Source organism: Alosa pseudoharengus, unplaced genomic scaffold (assembly GCF_046254945.1).
Source record: "Alosa pseudoharengus isolate Yale_2024_CS ecotype anadromous, Long Island Sound unplaced genomic scaffold, YU_APseudo_1.1 YU_APseudo_1.1_scf_7, whole genome shotgun sequence".
Classification (NCBI taxonomy): domain Eukaryota; kingdom Metazoa; phylum Chordata; class Actinopteri; order Clupeiformes; family Clupeidae; genus Alosa; species Alosa pseudoharengus.
In genome coordinates, this window is record NW_027468859.1 from 15,587,042 (window position 1) to 15,606,454 (window position 19,413).

General features: G+C 34.3%; 12 long non-coding RNA genes across 12 annotated transcripts; all 12 read right to left on the reverse strand.

Annotated features, from left to right (window-relative positions):
* Positions 1-96: 96 nt before the first annotated feature.
* LOC143109752 (uncharacterized) lies at positions 97-1,256 on the reverse strand. Its single transcript, XR_012983960.1, has 3 exons — positions 1,128-1,256; positions 522-656; positions 97-255 (listed from the first exon to the last, which is right to left on the reverse strand). It is a non-coding gene; the product is annotated as an uncharacterized LOC143109752 (long non-coding RNA).
* Positions 1,257-1,735: 479 nt separating this feature from the next.
* LOC143109743 (uncharacterized) lies at positions 1,736-2,909 on the reverse strand. Its single transcript, XR_012983951.1, has 3 exons — positions 2,767-2,909; positions 2,161-2,295; positions 1,736-1,894 (listed from the first exon to the last, which is right to left on the reverse strand). It is a non-coding gene; the product is annotated as an uncharacterized LOC143109743 (long non-coding RNA).
* Positions 2,910-3,374: 465 nt separating this feature from the next.
* Positions 3,375-4,578, reverse strand: LOC143109744 (uncharacterized). Its single transcript, XR_012983952.1, has 3 exons — positions 4,436-4,578; positions 3,800-3,934; positions 3,375-3,533 (listed from the first exon to the last, which is right to left on the reverse strand). It is a non-coding gene; the product is annotated as an uncharacterized LOC143109744 (long non-coding RNA).
* A 465-nt stretch (positions 4,579-5,043) lies between these two features.
* On the reverse strand, positions 5,044-6,203 carry LOC143109753 (uncharacterized). The gene is made up of 3 exons (XR_012983961.1): positions 6,075-6,203; positions 5,469-5,603; positions 5,044-5,202 (listed from the first exon to the last, which is right to left on the reverse strand). It is a non-coding gene; the product is annotated as an uncharacterized LOC143109753 (long non-coding RNA).
* Positions 6,204-6,682: 479 nt separating this feature from the next.
* Positions 6,683-7,842, reverse strand: LOC143109754 (uncharacterized). Its single transcript, XR_012983962.1, has 3 exons — positions 7,714-7,842; positions 7,108-7,242; positions 6,683-6,841 (listed from the first exon to the last, which is right to left on the reverse strand). It is a non-coding gene; the product is annotated as an uncharacterized LOC143109754 (long non-coding RNA).
* A 479-nt stretch (positions 7,843-8,321) lies between these two features.
* Positions 8,322-9,495, reverse strand: LOC143109745 (uncharacterized). Its single transcript, XR_012983953.1, has 3 exons — positions 9,353-9,495; positions 8,747-8,881; positions 8,322-8,480 (listed from the first exon to the last, which is right to left on the reverse strand). It is a non-coding gene; the product is annotated as an uncharacterized LOC143109745 (long non-coding RNA).
* A 465-nt stretch (positions 9,496-9,960) lies between these two features.
* On the reverse strand, positions 9,961-11,134 carry LOC143109746 (uncharacterized). The gene is made up of 3 exons (XR_012983954.1): positions 10,992-11,134; positions 10,386-10,520; positions 9,961-10,119 (listed from the first exon to the last, which is right to left on the reverse strand). It is a non-coding gene; the product is annotated as an uncharacterized LOC143109746 (long non-coding RNA).
* Positions 11,135-11,599: 465 nt separating this feature from the next.
* Positions 11,600-12,759, reverse strand: LOC143109755 (uncharacterized). Its single transcript, XR_012983963.1, has 3 exons — positions 12,631-12,759; positions 12,025-12,159; positions 11,600-11,758 (listed from the first exon to the last, which is right to left on the reverse strand). It is a non-coding gene; the product is annotated as an uncharacterized LOC143109755 (long non-coding RNA).
* A 479-nt stretch (positions 12,760-13,238) lies between these two features.
* LOC143109756 (uncharacterized) lies at positions 13,239-14,398 on the reverse strand. Its single transcript, XR_012983964.1, has 3 exons — positions 14,270-14,398; positions 13,664-13,798; positions 13,239-13,397 (listed from the first exon to the last, which is right to left on the reverse strand). It is a non-coding gene; the product is annotated as an uncharacterized LOC143109756 (long non-coding RNA).
* Positions 14,399-14,877: 479 nt separating this feature from the next.
* On the reverse strand, positions 14,878-16,051 carry LOC143109747 (uncharacterized). Its single transcript, XR_012983955.1, has 3 exons — positions 15,909-16,051; positions 15,303-15,437; positions 14,878-15,036 (listed from the first exon to the last, which is right to left on the reverse strand). It is a non-coding gene; the product is annotated as an uncharacterized LOC143109747 (long non-coding RNA).
* A 465-nt stretch (positions 16,052-16,516) lies between these two features.
* LOC143109748 (uncharacterized) lies at positions 16,517-17,690 on the reverse strand. Its single transcript, XR_012983956.1, has 3 exons — positions 17,548-17,690; positions 16,942-17,076; positions 16,517-16,675 (listed from the first exon to the last, which is right to left on the reverse strand). It is a non-coding gene; the product is annotated as an uncharacterized LOC143109748 (long non-coding RNA).
* Positions 17,691-18,155: 465 nt separating this feature from the next.
* On the reverse strand, positions 18,156-19,345 carry LOC143109749 (uncharacterized). Its single transcript, XR_012983957.1, has 3 exons — positions 19,217-19,345; positions 18,581-18,715; positions 18,156-18,314 (listed from the first exon to the last, which is right to left on the reverse strand). It is a non-coding gene; the product is annotated as an uncharacterized LOC143109749 (long non-coding RNA).
* Between the last annotated feature and the right edge of the window lie 68 nt (positions 19,346-19,413).

The following is a 19,413-nucleotide window of genomic DNA, read 5'->3' on the forward strand; positions in this document are numbered from 1 at the left end:
GAGAATATTATCAATGTGAAACACATATTTCCTATTATGACCAACTTTTGTAAAATATACAAACAGTAACACTATAATTTCTGCCATTACTTGTTTTGGGCTGGCAATACTGTCTGTCATCTGGAAGGGCATTGATGCATCCACATGTGTTGTTGACGATGTCATCACAGTGTCCATATGTCTGGCATTTGTCACAAGACCAGTAGAATTCACTTTCACATTGGCATTGGTATGAAGTGCCATTGGGTGAACACACTAGGAGGGAAATAATAAGAGTCAGTTTTACAATAATACAAAAGCCACAGAAGAGTTCAATAATCCTTAAAATGGTCGATACATTTTCAAAATATATAGGACCAGTCATGACAAAAATGTGAAAGAAGAGACATTAGGTAGGTAAGAAAACAACAACAAAAAAACAAACAAAAAACAAACAGGAATATAAAGAACATCATAATAGCTTATAAGGTGATGATAACAGACACAAAGTCAAATACGTATGTAATTAAAATTAATCAAACCTGTTGTGATATAAGTGTCAGTGATTTCAGATAGGTCATCTACAGACAATGACAGGCCATTTACAATGTTCCTTAGTTGATCCACAATTCCAGAAGTTGCGTTGAGGTCAAATTCAATTTTGAAGTAAAGAAGTTCTAGAGATAATGTCAGATTATGAGACACTCAGATGGGAAAGAATTAGGTAACTGATGAACTACGCTGGTAATTGTTCATTTTCATTGTCTTGCTACCAAAATGTACAGTATATTTTCTACCCAGTCATTTGTACTCAGTTTTGGCTGATGGAAAACTAGTTAGCTCCTATAAAAATCAGCGTGAGTTTGGATACTGACCTCTAACATAATGTTACCAAACATGTAGCTCTATTAAATTAAAATTCTATAATTCTGGCAAAAGGTTGTTGTTATTTGATATCCTAAGCAAAATTAAATAACTCCTCTCCTTTCGTTGTTCCAGAAGCAATGTGTTGATTGGCTAGAATCGTGTACGCAGAACTTGGTCCAAGCCTATTTGTTTCCCATTTCCCAACAAAGCTAAAACTATGACACAAGAGTGCTTCTAAGCAGACAAACCTTGAGATGCAATATTTTTTTACTGTAGCTCACCTATACAAGGGTTACTTTCACTTATTCTTTGACTGATGTTTGAAACTTGGTATCCATTCCTGCACGTGCAGTTGTAGTCTCCAACAGTGTTGTTGCAGACTGAGTTTGGACCACAGATTGATGGGGTCTGAAGGCATTCATCTACATCTAAAACGGTAAGATTGATTCTTTAAGAACATGAACAAACACAATATTCAAACTATTTCAAAGTGCATTCAAAATTATAATAAAAAAAGATATTATTAACTTTACCTGGACAATCGCTGAAGTCTGTGGGGAAAAACATCAGGGAATTAAAGTTAAGGGATAAGAAAGATCACAGAAAAATATTTATTTTGTCTTTTGACAAAAATACATCTCTTGAAATATTTAGTCTAGATGATTAATACATCTGTGATGCAATTGAAAAGCAGGGCTTTGAACATTTTGTAGTGATTGAGAGTGAGGTCTTGGGGTCTTATTCCCCAAAATGTTACAAAACATCATGAAAATTACTTTTAGGCGTTCACATTGAGAATATTATCAATGTGAAACACATATTTCCTATTATGACCAACTTTTGTAAAATATACAAACAGTAACACTATAATTTCTGCCATTACTTGTTTTGGGCTGGCAATACTGTCTGTCATCTGGAAGGGCATTGATGCATCCACATGTGTTGTTGACGATGTCATCACAGTGTCCATATGTCTGGCATTTGTCACAAGACCAGTAGAATTCACTTTCACATTGGCATTGGTATGAAGTGCCATTGGGTGAACACACTAGGAGGGAAATAATAAGAGTCAGTTTTACAATAATACAAAAGCCACAGAAGAGTTCAATGATCCTTAAAATGGTCGATACATTTTCAAAATATATAGGACCAGTCATGACAAAAATGTGAAAGAAGAGACATTAGGTAGGTAAAAAAACAACAACAAAAAAACAAACAAAAAACAAACAGGAATATAAAGAACATCATAATAGCTTATAAGGTGATGATAACAGACACAAAGTCAAATACGTATGTAATTAAAATTAATCAAACCTGTTGTGATATAAGTGTCAGTGATTTCAGATAGGTCATCTACAGACAATGACAGGCCATTTACAATGTTCCTTAGTTGATCCACAATTCCAGAAGTTGCGTTGAGGTCAAATTCAATTTTGAAGTAAAGAAGTTCTAGAGATAATGTCAGATTATGAGACACTCAGATGGGAAAGAATTAGGTAACTGATGAACTACGCTGGTAATTGTTCATTTTCATTGTCTTGCTACCAAAATGTACAGTATATTTTCTACCCAGTCATTTGTACTCAGTTTTGGCTGATGGAAAACTAGTTAGCTCCTATAAAAATCAGCGTGAGTTTGCATACTGACCTCTAACATAATGTTACCAAACATGTAGCTCTATTAAATTAAAATTCTATAATTCTGGCAAAAGGTTGTTGTTATTTGATATCCTAAGCAAAATTAAATAACTCCTCTCCTTTCGTTGTTCCAGAAGCAATGTGTTGATTGGCTAGAATCGTGTACGCAGAACTTGGTCCAAGCCTATTTGTTTCCCATTTCCCAACAAAGCTAAAACTATGACACAAGAGTGCTTCTAAGCAGACAAACCTTGAGATGCAATTTTTTTTTACTGTAGCTCACCTATACAAGGGTTACTTTCACTTATTCTTTGACTGATGTTTGAAACTTGGTATCCATTCCTGCACGTGCAGTTGTAGTCTCCAACAGTGTTGTTGCAGAATGAGTTTGGACCACAGATTGATGGGGTCTGAAGGCATTCATCTACATCTAAAACGGTAAGATTGATTCTTTAAGAACATGAACAAACACAATATTCAAACTATTTCAAAGTGCATTCAAAATTATAATAAAAAAAGATATTATTAACTTTACCTGGACAATCGCTGAAGTCTGTGGGGAAAAACATCAGGGAATTAAAGTTAAGGGATAAGAAAGATCACAGAAAAATATTTATTTTGTCTTTTGACAAAAATACATCTCTTGAAATATTTAGTCTAGATGATTAATACATCTGTGATGCAATTGAAAAGCAGGGCTTTGAACATTTTGTAGTGATTGAGAGTGAGGTCTTGGGGTCTTATTCCCCAAAATGTTACAAAACATCATGAAAATTACTTTTAGGCGTTCACATTGAGAATATTATCAATGTGAAACACATATTTCCTATTATGACCAACTTTTGTAAAATATACAAACAGTAACACTATAATTTCTGCCATTACTTGTTTTGGGCTGGCAATACTGTCTGTCATCTGGAAGGGCATTGATGCATCCACATGTGTTGTTGACGATGTCATCACAGTGTCCATATGTCTGGCATTTGTCACAAGACCAGTAGAATTCACTTTCACATTGGCATTGGTATGAAGTGCCATTGGGTGAACACACTAGGAGGGAAATAATAAGAGTCAGTTTTACAATAATACAAAAGCCACAGAAGAGTTCAATAATCCTTAAAATGGTCGATACATTTTCAAAATATATAGGACCAGTCATGACAAAAATGTGAAAGAAGAGACATTAGGTAGGTAAGAAAACAACAACAAAAAAACAAACAAAAAACAAACAGGAATATAAAGAACATCATAATAGCTTATAAGGTGATGATAACAGACACAAAGTCAAATACGTATGTAATTAAAATTAATCAAACCTGTTGTGATATAAGTGTCAGTGATTTCAGATAGGTCATCTACAGACAATGACAGGCCATTTACAATGTTCCTTAGTTGATCCACAATTCCAGAAGTTGCGTTGAGGTCAAATTCAATTTTGAAGTAAAGAAGTTCTAGAGATAATGTCAGATTATGAGACACTCAGATGGGAAAGAATGCATCACATGCACATTAAAACCTAAAGCGCTACATTAGGTAACTGATGAACTACGCTGGTAATTGTTCATTTTCATTATCTTGCTACCAAAATGAATATTTTCTACCCAGTCATTTGTACTCAGTTTTGGCTGATGGAAAACTAGTTAGCTCCTATAAAAATCAGCGTGAGTTTGCATACTGACCTCTAACATAATGTTACCAAACATGTAGCTCTATTAAATTAAAATTCTATAATTCTGGCAAAAGGTTGTTGTTATTTGATATCCTAAGCAAAATTAAATAACTCCTCTCCTTTCGTTGTTCCAGAAGCAATGTGTTGATTGGCTAGAATCGTGTACGCAGAACTTGGTCCAAGCCTATTTGTTTCCCATTTCCCAACAAAGCTAAAACTATGACACAAGAGTGCTTCTAAGCAGACAAACCTTGAGATGCAATTTTTTTTTACTGTAGCTCACCTATACAAGGGTTACTTTCACTTATTCTTTGACTGATGTTTGAAACTTGGTATCCATTCCTGCACGTGCAGTTGTAGTCTCCAACAGTGTTGTTGCAGAATGAGTTTGGACCACAGATTGATGGGGTCTGAAGGCATTCATCTACATCTAAAACGGTAAGATTGATTCTTTAAGAACATGAACAAACACAATATTCAAACTATTTCAAAGTGCATTCAAAATTATAATAAAAAAAGATATTATTAACTTTACCTGGACAATCGCTGAAGTCTGTGGGGAAAAACATCAGGGAATTAAAGTTAAGGGATAAGAAAGATCACAGAAAAATATTTATTTTGTCTTTTGACAAAAATACATCTCTTGAAATATTTAGTCTAGATGATTAATACATCTGTGATGCAATTGAAAAGCAGGGCTTTGAACATTTTGTAGTGATTGAGAGTGAGGTCTTGGGGTCTTATTCCCCAAAATGTTACAAAACATCATGAAAATTACTTTTAGGCGTTCACATTGAGAATATTATCAATGTGAAACACATATTTCCTATTATGACCAACTTTTGTAAAATATACAAACAGTAACACTATAATTTCTGCCATTACTTGTTTTGGGCTGGCAATACTGTCTGTCATCTGGAAGGGCATTGATGCATCCACATGTGTTGTTGACGATGTCATCACAGTGTCCATATGTCTGGCATTTGTCACAAGACCAGTAGAATTCACTTTCACATTGGCATTGGTATGAAGTGCCATTGGGTGAACACACTAGGAGGGAAATAATAAGAGTCAGTTTTACAATAATACAAAAGCCACAGAAGAGTTCAATAATCCTTAAAATGGTCGATACATTTTCAAAATATATAGGACCAGTCATGACAAAAATGTGAAAGAAGAGACATTAGGTAGGTAAAAAAACAACAACAAAAAAACAAACAAAAAACAAACAGGAATATAAAGAACATCATAATAGCTTATAAGGTGATGATAACAGACACAAAGTCAAATACGTATGTAATTAAAATTAATCAAACCTGTTGTGATATAAGTGTCAGTGATTTCAGATAGGTCATCTACAGACAATGACAGGCCATTTACAATGTTCCTTAGTTGATCCACAATTCCAGAAGTTGCGTTGAGGTCAAATTCAATTTTGAAGTAAAGAAGTTCTAGAGATAATGTCAGATTATGAGACACTCAGATGGGAAAGAATTAGGTAACTGATGAACTACGCTGGTAATTGTTCATTTTCATTGTCTTGCTACCAAAATGTACAGTATATTTTCTACCCAGTCATTTGTACTCAGTTTTGGCTGATGGAAAACTAGTTAGCTCCTATAAAAATCAGCGTGAGTTTGCATACTGACCTCTAACATAATGTTACCAAACATGTAGCTCTATTAAATTAAAATTCTATAATTCTGGCAAAAGGTTGTTGTTATTTGATATCCTAAGCAAAATTAAATAACTCCTCTCCTTTCGTTGTTCCAGAAGCAATGTGTTGATTGGCTAGAATCGTGTACGCAGAACTTGGTCCAAGCCTATTTGTTTCCCATTTCCCAACAAAGCTAAAACTATGACACAAGAGTGCTTCTAAGCAGACAAACCTTGAGATGCAATATTTTTTTACTGTAGCTCACCTATACAAGGGTTACTTTCACTTATTCTTTGACTGATGTTTGAAACTTGGTATCCATTCCTGCACGTGCAGTTGTAGTCTCCAACAGTGTTGTTGCAGACTGAGTTTGGACCACAGATTGATGGGGTCTGAAGGCATTCATCTACATCTAAAACGGTAAGATTGATTCTTTAAGAACATGAACAAACACAATATTCAAACTATTTCAAAGTGCATTCAAAATTATAATAAAAAAAGATATTATTAACTTTACCTGGACAATCGCTGAAGTCTGTGGGGAAAAACATCAGGGAATTAAAGTTAAGGGATAAGAAAGATCACAGAAAAATATTTATTTTGTCTTTTGACAAAAATACATCTCTTGAAATATTTAGTCTAGATGATTAATACATCTGTGATGCAATTGAAAAGCAGGGCTTTGAACATTTTGTAGTGATTGAGAGTGAGGTCTTGGGGTCTTATTCCCCAAAATGTTACAAAACATCATGAAAATTACTTTTAGGCGTTCACATTGAGAATATTATCAATGTGAAACACATATTTCCTATTATGACCAACATTTGTAAAATATACAAACAGTAACACTATATTTTCTGCCATTACTTGTTTTGGGCTGGCAATACTGTCTGTCATCTGGAAGGGCATTGATGCATCCACATGTGTTGTTGACGATGTCATCACAGTGTCCATATGTCTGGCATTTGTCACAAGACCAGTAGAATTCACTTTCACATTGGCATTGGTATGAAGTGCCATTGGGTGAACACACTAGGAGGGAAATAATAAGAGTCAGTTTTACAATAATACAAAAGCCACAGAAGAGTTCAATGATCCTTAAAATGGTCGATACATTTTCAAAATATATAGGACCAGTCATGACAAAAATGTGAAAGAAGAGACATTAGGTAGGTAAAAAAACAACAACAAAAAAACAAACAAAAAACAAACAGGAATATAAAGAACATCATAATAGCTTATAAGGTGATGATAACAGACACAAAGTCAAATACGTATGTAATTAAAATTAATCAAACCTGTTGTGATATAAGTGTCAGTGATTTCAGATAGGTCATCTACAGACAATGACAGGCCATTTACAATGTTCCTTAGTTGATCCACAATTCCAGAAGTTGCGTTGAGGTCAAATTCAATTTTGAAGTAAAGAAGTTCTAGAGATAATGTCAGATTATGAGACACTCAGATGGGAAAGAATTAGGTAACTGATGAACTACGCTGGTAATTGTTCATTTTCATTGTCTTGCTACCAAAATGTACAGTATATTTTCTACCCAGTCATTTGTACTCAGTTTTGGCTGATGGAAAACTAGTTAGCTCCTATAAAAATCAGCGTGAGTTTGCATACTGACCTCTAACATAATGTTACCAAACATGTAGCTCTATTAAATTAAAATTCTATAATTCTGGCAAAAGGTTGTTGTTATTTGATATCCTAAGCAAAATTAAATAACTCCTCTCCTTTCGTTGTTCCAGAAGCAATGTGTTGATTGGCTAGAATCGTGTACGCAGAACTTGGTCCAAGCCTATTTGTTTCCCATTTCCCAACAAAGCTAAAACTATGACACAAGAGTGCTTCTAAGCAGACAAACCTTGAGATGCAATATTTTTTTACTGTAGCTCACCTATACAAGGGTTACTTTCACTTATTCTTTGACTGATGTTTGAAACTTGGTATCCATTCCTGCACGTGCAGTTGTAGTCTCCAACAGTGTTGTTGCAGACTGAGTTTGGACCACAGATTGATGGGGTCTGAAGGCATTCATCTACATCTAAAACGGTAAGATTGATTCTTTAAGAACATGAACAAACACAATATTCAAACTATTTCAAAGTGCATTCAAAATTATAATAAAAAAAGATATTATTAACTTTACCTGGACAATCGCTGAAGTCTGTGGGGAAAAACATCAGGGAATTAAAGTTAAGGGATAAGAAAGATCACAGAAAAATATTTATTTTGTCTTTTGACAAAAATACATCTCTTGAAATATTTAGTCTAGATGATTAATACATCTGTGATGCAATTGAAAAGCAGGGCTTTGAACATTTTGTAGTGATTGAGAGTGAGGTCTTGGGGTCTTATTCCCCAAAATGTTACAAAACATCATGAAAATTACTTTTAGGCGTTCACATTGAGAATATTATCAATGTGAAACACATATTTCCTATTATGACCAACTTTTGTAAAATATACAAACAGTAACACTATAATTTCTGCCATTACTTGTTTTGGGCTGGCAATACTGTCTGTCATCTGGAAGGGCATTGATGCATCCACATGTGTTGTTGACGATGTCATCACAGTGTCCATATGTCTGGCATTTGTCACAAGACCAGTAGAATTCACTTTCACATTGGCATTGGTATGAAGTGCCATTGGGTGAACACACTAGGAGGGAAATAATAAGAGTCAGTTTTACAATAATACAAAAGCCACAGAAGAGTTCAATGATCCTTAAAATGGTCGATACATTTTCAAAATATATAGGACCAGTCATGACAAAAATGTGAAAGAAGAGACATTAGGTAGGTAAAAAAACAACAACAAAAAAACAAACAAAAAACAAACAGGAATATAAAGAACATCATAATAGCTTATAAGGTGATGATAACAGACACAAAGTCAAATACGTATGTAATTAAAATTAATCAAACCTGTTGTGATATAAGTGTCAGTGATTTCAGATAGGTCATCTACAGACAATGACAGGCCATTTACAATGTTCCTTAGTTGATCCACAATTCCAGAAGTTGCGTTGAGGTCAAATTCAATTTTGAAGTAAAGAAGTTCTAGAGATAATGTCAGATTATGAGACACTCAGATGGGAAAGAATTAGGTAACTGATGAACTACGCTGGTAATTGTTCATTTTCATTGTCTTGCTACCAAAATGTACAGTATATTTTCTACCCAGTCATTTGTACTCAGTTTTGGCTGATGGAAAACTAGTTAGCTCCTATAAAAATCAGCGTGAGTTTGCATACTGACCTCTAACATAATGTTACCAAACATGTAGCTCTATTAAATTAAAATTCTATAATTCTGGCAAAAGGTTGTTGTTATTTGATATCCTAAGCAAAATTAAATAACTCCTCTCCTTTCGTTGTTCCAGAAGCAATGTGTTGATTGGCTAGAATCGTGTACGCAGAACTTGGTCCAAGCCTATTTGTTTCCCATTTCCCAACAAAGCTAAAACTATGACACAAGAGTGCTTCTAAGCAGACAAACCTTGAGATGCAATTTTTTTTTACTGTAGCTCACCTATACAAGGGTTACTTTCACTTATTCTTTGACTGATGTTTGAAACTTGGTATCCATTCCTGCACGTGCAGTTGTAGTCTCCAACAGTGTTGTTGCAGAATGAGTTTGGACCACAGATTGATGGGGTCTGAAGGCATTCATCTACATCTAAAACGGTAAGATTGATTCTTTAAGAACATGAACAAACACAATATTCAAACTATTTCAAAGTGCATTCAAAATTATAATAAAAAAAGATATTATTAACTTTACCTGGACAATCGCTGAAGTCTGTGGGGAAAAACATCAGGGAATTAAAGTTAAGGGATAAGAAAGATCACAGAAAAATATTTATTTTGTCTTTTGACAAAAATACATCTCTTGAAATATTTAGTCTAGATGATTAATACATCTGTGATGCAATTGAAAAGCAGGGCTTTGAACATTTTGTAGTGATTGAGAGTGAGGTCTTGGGGTCTTATTCCCCAAAATGTTACAAAACATCATGAAAATTACTTTTAGGCGTTCACATTGAGAATATTATCAATGTGAAACACATATTTCCTATTATGACCAACTTTTGTAAAATATACAAACAGTAACACTATAATTTCTGCCATTACTTGTTTTGGGCTGGCAATACTGTCTGTCATCTGGAAGGGCATTGATGCATCCACATGTGTTGTTGACGATGTCATCACAGTGTCCATATGTCTGGCATTTGTCACAAGACCAGTAGAATTCACTTTCACATTGGCATTGGTATGAAGTGCCATTGGGTGAACACACTAGGAGGGAAATAATAAGAGTCAGTTTTACAATAATACAAAAGCCACAGAAGAGTTCAATGATCCTTAAAATGGTCGATACATTTTCAAAATATATAGGACCAGTCATGACAAAAATGTGAAAGAAGAGACATTAGGTAGGTAAAAAAACAACAACAAAAAAACAAACAAAAAACAAACAGGAATATAAAGAACATCATAATAGCTTATAAGGTGATGATAACAGACACAAAGTCAAATACGTATGTAATTAAAATTAATCAAACCTGTTGTGATATAAGTGTCAGTGATTTCAGATAGGTCATCTACAGACAATGACAGGCCATTTACAATGTTCCTTAGTTGATCCACAATTCCAGAAGTTGCGTTGAGGTCAAATTCAATTTTGAAGTAAAGAAGTTCTAGAGATAATGTCAGATTATGAGACACTCAGATGGGAAAGAATTAGGTAACTGATGAACTACGCTGGTAATTGTTCATTTTCATTGTCTTGCTACCAAAATGTACAGTATATTTTCTACCCAGTCATTTGTACTCAGTTTTGGCTGATGGAAAACTAGTTAGCTCCTATAAAAATCAGCGTGAGTTTGCATACTGACCTCTAACATAATGTTACCAAACATGTAGCTCTATTAAATTAAAATTCTATAATTCTGGCAAAAGGTTGTTGTTATTTGATATCCTAAGCAAAATTAAATAACTCCTCTCCTTTCGTTGTTCCAGAAGCAATGTGTTGATTGGCTAGAATCGTGTACGCAGAACTTGGTCCAAGCCTATTTGTTTCCCATTTCCCAACAAAGCTAAAACTATGACACAAGAGTGCTTCTAAGCAGACAAACCTTGAGATGCAATTTTTTTTTACTGTAGCTCACCTATACAAGGGTTACTTTCACTTATTCTTTGACTGATGTTTGAAACTTGGTATCCATTCCTGCACGTGCAGTTGTAGTCTCCAACAGTGTTGTTGCAGAATGAGTTTGGACCACAGATTGATGGGGTCTGAAGGCATTCATCTACATCTAAAACGGTAAGATTGATTCTTTAAGAACATGAACAAACACAATATTCAAACTATTTCAAAGTGCATTCAAAATTATAATAAAAAAAGATATTATTAACTTTACCTGGACAATCGCTGAAGTCTGTGGGGAAAAACATCAGGGAATTAAAGTTAAGGGATAAGAAAGATCACAGAAAAATATTTATTTTGTCTTTTGACAAAAATACATCTCTTGAAATATTTAGTCTAGATGATTAATACATCTGTGATGCAATTGAAAAGCAGGGCTTTGAACATTTTGTAGTGATTGAGAGTGAGGTCTTGGGGTCTTATTCCCCAAAATGTTACAAAACATCATGAAAATTACTTTTAGGCGTTCACATTGAGAATATTATCAATGTGAAACACATATTTCCTATTATGACCAACTTTTGTAAAATATACAAACAGTAACACTATAATTTCTGCCATTACTTGTTTTGGGCTGGCAATACTGTCTGTCATCTGGAAGGGCATTGATGCATCCACATGTGTTGTTGACGATGTCATCACAGTGTCCATATGTCTGGCATTTGTCACAAGACCAGTAGAATTCACTTTCACATTGGCATTGGTATGAAGTGCCATTGGGTGAACACACTAGGAGGGAAATAATAAGAGTCAGTTTTACAATAATACAAAAGCCACAGAAGAGTTCAATAATCCTTAAAATGGTCGATACATTTTCAAAATATATAGGACCAGTCATGACAAAAATGTGAAAGAAGAGACATTAGGTAGGTAAAAAAACAACAACAAAAAAACAAACAAAAAACAAACAGGAATATAAAGAACATCATAATAGCTTATAAGGTGATGATAACAGACACAAAGTCAAATACGTATGTAATTAAAATTAATCAAACCTGTTGTGATATAAGTGTCAGTGATTTCAGATAGGTCATCTACAGACAATGACAGGCCATTTACAATGTTCCTTAGTTGATCCACAATTCCAGAAGTTGCGTTGAGGTCAAATTCAATTTTGAAGTAAAGAAGTTCTAGAGATAATGTCAGATTATGAGACACTCAGATGGGAAAGAATTAGGTAACTGATGAACTACGCTGGTAATTGTTCATTTTCATTGTCTTGCTACCAAAATGTACAGTATATTTTCTACCCAGTCATTTGTACTCAGTTTTGGCTGATGGAAAACTAGTTAGCTCCTATAAAAATCAGCGTGAGTTTGCATACTGACCTCTAACATAATGTTACCAAACATGTAGCTCTATTAAATTAAAATTCTATAATTCTGGCAAAAGGTTGTTGTTATTTGATATCCTAAGCAAAATTAAATAACTCCTCTCCTTTCGTTGTTCCAGAAGCAATGTGTTGATTGGCTAGAATCGTGTACGCAGAACTTGGTCCAAGCCTATTTGTTTCCCATTTCCCAACAAAGCTAAAACTATGACACAAGAGTGCTTCTAAGCAGACAAACCTTGAGATGCAATATTTTTTTACTGTAGCTCACCTATACAAGGGTTACTTTCACTTATTCTTTGACTGATGTTTGAAACTTGGTATCCATTCCTGCACGTGCAGTTGTAGTCTCCAACAGTGTTGTTGCAGACTGAGTTTGGACCACAGATTGATGGGGTCTGAAGGCATTCATCTACATCTAAAACGGTAAGATTGATTCTTTAAGAACATGAACAAACACAATATTCAAACTATTTCAAAGTGCATTCAAAATTATAATAAAAAAAGATATTATTAACTTTACCTGGACAATCGCTGAAGTCTGTGGGGAAAAACATCAGGGAATTAAAGTTAAGGGATAAGAAAGATCACAGAAAAATATTTATTTTGTCTTTTGACAAAAATACATCTCTTGAAATATTTAGTCTAGATGATTAATACATCTGTGATGCAATTGAAAAGCAGGGCTTTGAACATTTTGTAGTGATTGAGAGTGAGGTCTTGGGGTCTTATTCCCCAAAATGTTACAAAACATCATGAAAATTACTTTTAGGCGTTCACATTGAGAATATTATCAATGTGAAACACATATTTCCTATTATGACCAACATTTGTAAAATATACAAACAGTAACACTATATTTTCTGCCATTACTTGTTTTGGGCTGGCAATACTGTCTGTCATCTGGAAGGGCATTGATGCATCCACATGTGTTGTTGACGATGTCATCACAGTGTCCATATGTCTGGCATTTGTCACAAGACCAGTAGAATTCACTTTCACATTGGCATTGGTATGAAGTGCCATTGGGTGAACACACTAGGAGGGAAATAATAAGAGTCAGTTTTACAATAATACAAAAGCCACAGAAGAGTTCAATGATCCTTAAAATGGTCGATACATTTTCAAAATATATAGGACCAGTCATGACAAAAATGTGAAAGAAGAGACATTAGGTAGGTAAAAAAACAACAACAAAAAAACAAACAAAAAACAAACAGGAATATAAAGAACATCATAATAGCTTATAAGGTGATGATAACAGACACAAAGTCAAATACGTATGTAATTAAAATTAATCAAACCTGTTGTGATATAAGTGTCAGTGATTTCAGATAGGTCATCTACAGACAATGACAGGCCATTTACAATGTTCCTTAGTTGATCCACAATTCCAGAAGTTGCGTTGAGGTCAAATTCAATTTTGAAGTAAAGAAGTTCTAGAGATAATGTCAGATTATGAGACACTCAGATGGGAAAGAATTAGGTAACTGATGAACTACGCTGGTAATTGTTCATTTTCATTGTCTTGCTACCAAAATGTACAGTATATTTTCTACCCAGTCATTTGTACTCAGTTTTGGCTGATGGAAAACTAGTTAGCTCCTATAAAAATCAGCGTGAGTTTGCATACTGACCTCTAACATAATGTTACCAAACATGTAGCTCTATTAAATTAAAATTCTATAATTCTGGCAAAAGGTTGTTGTTATTTGATATCCTAAGCAAAATTAAATAACTCCTCTCCTTTCGTTGTTCCAGAAGCAATGTGTTGATTGGCTAGAATCGTGTACGCAGAACTTGGTCCAAGCCTATTTGTTTCCCATTTCCCAACAAAGCTAAAACTATGACACAAGAGTGCTTCTAAGCAGACAAACCTTGAGATGCAATATTTTTTTACTGTAGCTCACCTATACAAGGGTTACTTTCACTTATTCTTTGACTGATGTTTGAAACTTGGTATCCATTCCTGCACGTGCAGTTGTAGTCTCCAACAGTGTTGTTGCAGACTGAGTTTGGACCACAGATTGATGGGGTCTGAAGGCATTCATCTACATCTAAAACGGTAAGATTGATTCTTTAAGAACATGAACAAACACAATATTCAAACTATTTCAAAGTGCATTCAAAATTATAATAAAAAAAGATATTATTAACTTTACCTGGACAATCGCTGAAGTCTGTGGGGAAAAACATCAGGGAATTAAAGTTAAGGGATAAGAAAGATCACAGAAAAATATTTATTTTGTCTTTTGACAAAAATACATCTCTTGAAATATTTAGTCTAGATGATTAATACATCTGTGATGCAATTGAAAAGCAGGGCTTTGAACATTTTGTAGTGATTGAGAGTGAGGTCTTGGGGTCTTATTCCCCAAAATGTTACAAAACATCATGAAAATTACTTTTAGGCGTTCACATTGAGAATATTATCAATGTGAAACACATATTTCCTATTATGACCAACTTTTGTAAAATATACAAACAGTAACACTATAATTTCTGCCATTACTTGTTTTGGGCTGGCAATACTGTCTGTCATCTGGAAGGGCATTGATGCATCCACATGTGTTGTTGACGATGTCATCACAGTGTCCATATGTCTGGCATTTGTCACAAGACCAGTAGAATTCACTTTCACATTGGCATTGGTATGAAGTGCCATTGGGTGAACACACTAGGAGGGAAATAATAAGAGTCAGTTTTACAATAATACAAAAGCCACAGAAGAGTTCAATGATCCTTAAAATGGTCGATACATTTTCAAAATATATAGGACCAGTCATGACAAAAATGTGAAAGAAGAGACATTAGGTAGGTAAAAAAACAACAACAAAAAAACAAACAAAAAACAAACAGGAATATAAAGAACATCATAATAGCTTATAAGGTGATGATAACAGACACAAAGTCAAATACGTATGTAATTAAAATTAATCAAACCTGTTGTGATATAAGTGTCAGTGATTTCAGATAGGTCATCTACAGACAATGACAGGCCATTTACAATGTTCCTTAGTTGATCCACAATTCCAGAAGTTGCGTTGAGGTCAAATTCAATTTTGAAGTAAAGAAGTTCTAGAGATAATGTCAGATTATGAGACACTCAGATGGGAAAGAATTAGGTAACTGATGAACTACGCTGGTAATTGTTCATTTTCATTGTCTTGCTACCAAAATGTACAGTATATTTTCTACCCAGTCATTTGTACTCAGTTTTGGCTGATGGAAAACTAGTTAGCTCCTATAAAAATCAGCGTGAGTTTGCATACTGACCTCTAACATAATGTTACCAAACATGTAGCTCTATTAAATTAAAATTCTATAATTCTGGCAAAAGGTTGTTGTTATTTGATATCCTAAGCAAAATTAAATAACTCCTCTCCTTTCGTTGTTCCAGAAGCAATGTGTTGATTGGCTAGAATCGTGTACGCAGAACTTGGTCCAAGCCTATTTGTTTCCCATTTCCCAACAAAGCTAAAACTATGACACAAGAGTGCTTCTAAGCAGACAAACCTTGAGATGCAATTTTTTTTTACTGTAGCTCACCTATACAAGGGTTACTTTCACTTATTCTTTGACTGATGTTTGAAACTTGGTATCCATTCCTGCACGTGCAGTTGTAGTCTCCAACAGTGTTGTTGCAGAATGAGTTTGGACCACAGATTGATGGGGTCTGAAGGCATTCATCTACATCTAAAACGGTAAGATTGATTCTTTAAGAACATGAACAAACACAATATTCAAACTATTTCAAAGTGCATTCAAAATTATAATAAAAAAAGATATTATTAACTTTACCTGGACAATCGCTGAAGTCTGTGGGGAAAAACATCAGGGAATTAAAGTTAAGGGATAAGAAAGATCACAGAAAAATATTTATTTTGTCTTTTGACAAAAATACATCTCTTGAAATATTTAGTCTAGATGATTAATACATCTGTGATGCAATTGAAAAGCAGGGCTTTGAACATTTTGTAGTGATTGAGAGTGAGGTCTTGGGGTCTTATTCCCCAAAATGTTACAAAACATCATGAAAATTACTTTTAGGCGTTCACATTGAGAATATTATCAATGTGAAACACATATTTCCTATTATGACCAACTTTTGTAAAATATACAAACAGTAACACTATAATTTCTGCCATTACTTGTTTTGGGCTGGCAATACTGTCTGTCATCTGGAAGGGCATTGATGCATCCACATGTGTTGTTGACGATGTCATCACAGTGTCCATATGTCTGGCATTTGTCACAAGACCAGTAGAATTCACTTTCACATTGGCATTGGTATGAAGTGCCATTGGGTGAACACACTAGGAGGGAAATAATAAGAGTCAGTTTTACAATAATACAAAAGCCACAGAAGAGTTCAATAATCCTTAAAATGGTCGATACATTTTCAAAATATATAGGACCAGTCATGACAAAAATGTGAAAGAAGAGACATTAGGTAGGTAAAAAAACAACAACAAAAAAACAAACAAAAAACAAACAGGAATATAAAGAACATCATAATAGCTTATAAGGTGATGATAACAGACACAAAGTCAAATACGTATGTAATTAAAATTAATCAAACCTGTTGTGATATAAGTGTCAGTGATTTCAGATAGGTCATCTACAGACAATGACAGGCCATTTACAATGTTCCTTAGTTGATCCACAATTCCAGAAGTTGCGTTGAGGTCAAATTCAATTTTGAAGTAAAGAAGTTCTAGAGATAATGTCAGATTATGAGACACTCAGATGGGAAAGAATTAGGTAACTGATGAACTACGCTGGTAATTGTTCATTTTCATTGTCTTGCTACCAAAATGTACAGTATATTTTCTACCCAGTCATTTGTACTCAGTTTTGGCTGATGGAAAACTAGTTAGCTCCTATAAAAATCAGCGTGAGTTTGCATACTGACCTCTAACATAATGTTACCAAACATGTAGCTCTATTAAATTAAAATTCTATAATTCTGGCAAAAGGTTGTTGTTATTTGATATCCTAAGCAAAATTAAATAACTCCTCTCCTTTCGTTGTTCCAGAAGCAATGTGTTGATTGGCTAGAATCGTGTACGCAGAACTTGGTCCAAGCCTATTTGTTTCCCATTTCCCAACAAAGCTAAAACTATGACACAAGAGTGCTTCTAAGCAGACAAACCTTGAGATGCAATTTTTTTTTACTGTAGCTCACCTATACAAGGGTTACTTTCACTTATTCTTTGACTGATGTTTGAAACTTGGTATCCATTCCTGCACGTGCAGTTGTAGTCTCCAACAGTGTTGTTGCAGAATGAGTTTGGACCACAGATTGATGGGGTCTGAAGGCATTCATCTACATCTAAAACGGTAAGATTGATTCTTTAAGAACATGAACAAACACAATATTCAAACTATTTCAAAGTGCATTCAAAATTATAATAAAAAAAGATATTATTAACTTTACCTGGACAATCGCTGAAGTCTGTGGGGAAAAACATCAGGGAATTAAAGTTAAGGGATAAGAAAGATCACAGAAAAATATTTATTTTGTCTTTTGACAAAAATACATCTCTTGAAATATTTAGTCTAGATGATTAATACATCTGTGATGCAATTGAAAAGCAGGGCTTTGAACATTTTGTAGTGATTGAGAGTGAGGTCTTGGGGTCTTATTCCCCAAAATGTTACAAAACATCATGAAAATTACTTTTAGGCGTTCACATTGAGAATATTATCAATGTGAAACACATATTTCCTATTATGACCAACTTTTGTAAAATATACAAACAGTAACACTATAATTTCTGCCATTACTTGTTTTGGGCTGGCAATACTGTCTGTCATCTGGAAGGGCATTGATGCATCCACATGTGTTGTTGACGATGTCATCACAGTGTCCATATGTCTGGCATTTGTCACAAGACCAGTAGAATTCACTTTCACATTGGCATTGGTATGAAGTGCCATTGGGTGAACACACTAGGAGGGAAATAATAAGAGTCAGTTTTACAATAATACAAAAGCCACAGAAGAGTTCAATAATCCTTAAAATGGTCGATACATTTTCAAAATATATAGGACCAGTCATGACAAAAATGTGAAAGAAGAGACATTAGGTAGGTAAAAAAACAACAACAAAAAAACAAACAAAAAACAAACAGGAATATAAAGAACATCATAATAGCTTATAAGGTGATGATAACAGACACAAAGTCAAATACGTATGTAATTAAAATTAATCAAACCTGTTGTGATATAAGTGTCAGTGATTTCAGATAGGTCATCTACAGACAATGACAGGCCATTTACAATGTTCCTTAGTTGATCCACAATTCCAGAAGTTGCGTTGAGGTCAAATTCAATTTTGAAGTAAAGAAGTTCTAGAGATAATGTCAGATTATGAGACACTCAGATGGGAAAGAATGCATCACATGCACATTAAAACCTAAAGCGCTACATTAGGTAACTGATGAACTACGCTGGTAATTGTTCATTTTCATTATCTTGCTACCAAAATGAATATTTTCTACCCAGTCATTTGTACTCAGTTTTGGCTGATGGAAAACTAGTTAGCTCCTATAAAAATCAGCGTGAGTTTGCATACTGACCTCTAACATAATGTTACCAAACATGTAGCTCTATTAAATTAAAATTCTATAATTCTGGCAAAAGGTTGTTGTTATTTGATATCCTAAGCAAAATTAAATAACTCCTCTCCTTTCGTTGTTCCAGAAGCAATGTGTTGATTGGCTAGAATCGTGTACGCAGAACTTGGTCCAAGCCTATTTGTTTCCCATTTCCCAACAAAGCTAAAACTATGACACAAGAGTGCTTCTAAGCAGACAAACCTTGAGATGCAATTTTTTTTTACTGTAGCTCACCTATACAAGGGTTACTTTCACTTATTCTTTGACTGATGTTTGAAACTTGGTATCCATTCCTGCACGTGCAGTTGTAGTCTCCAACAGTGTTGTTGCAGACTGAGTTTGGACCACAGATTGATGGGGTCTGAAGGCATTCATCTACATCTAAAACGGTAAGATTGATTCTTTAAGAACATGAACAAACACAATATTCA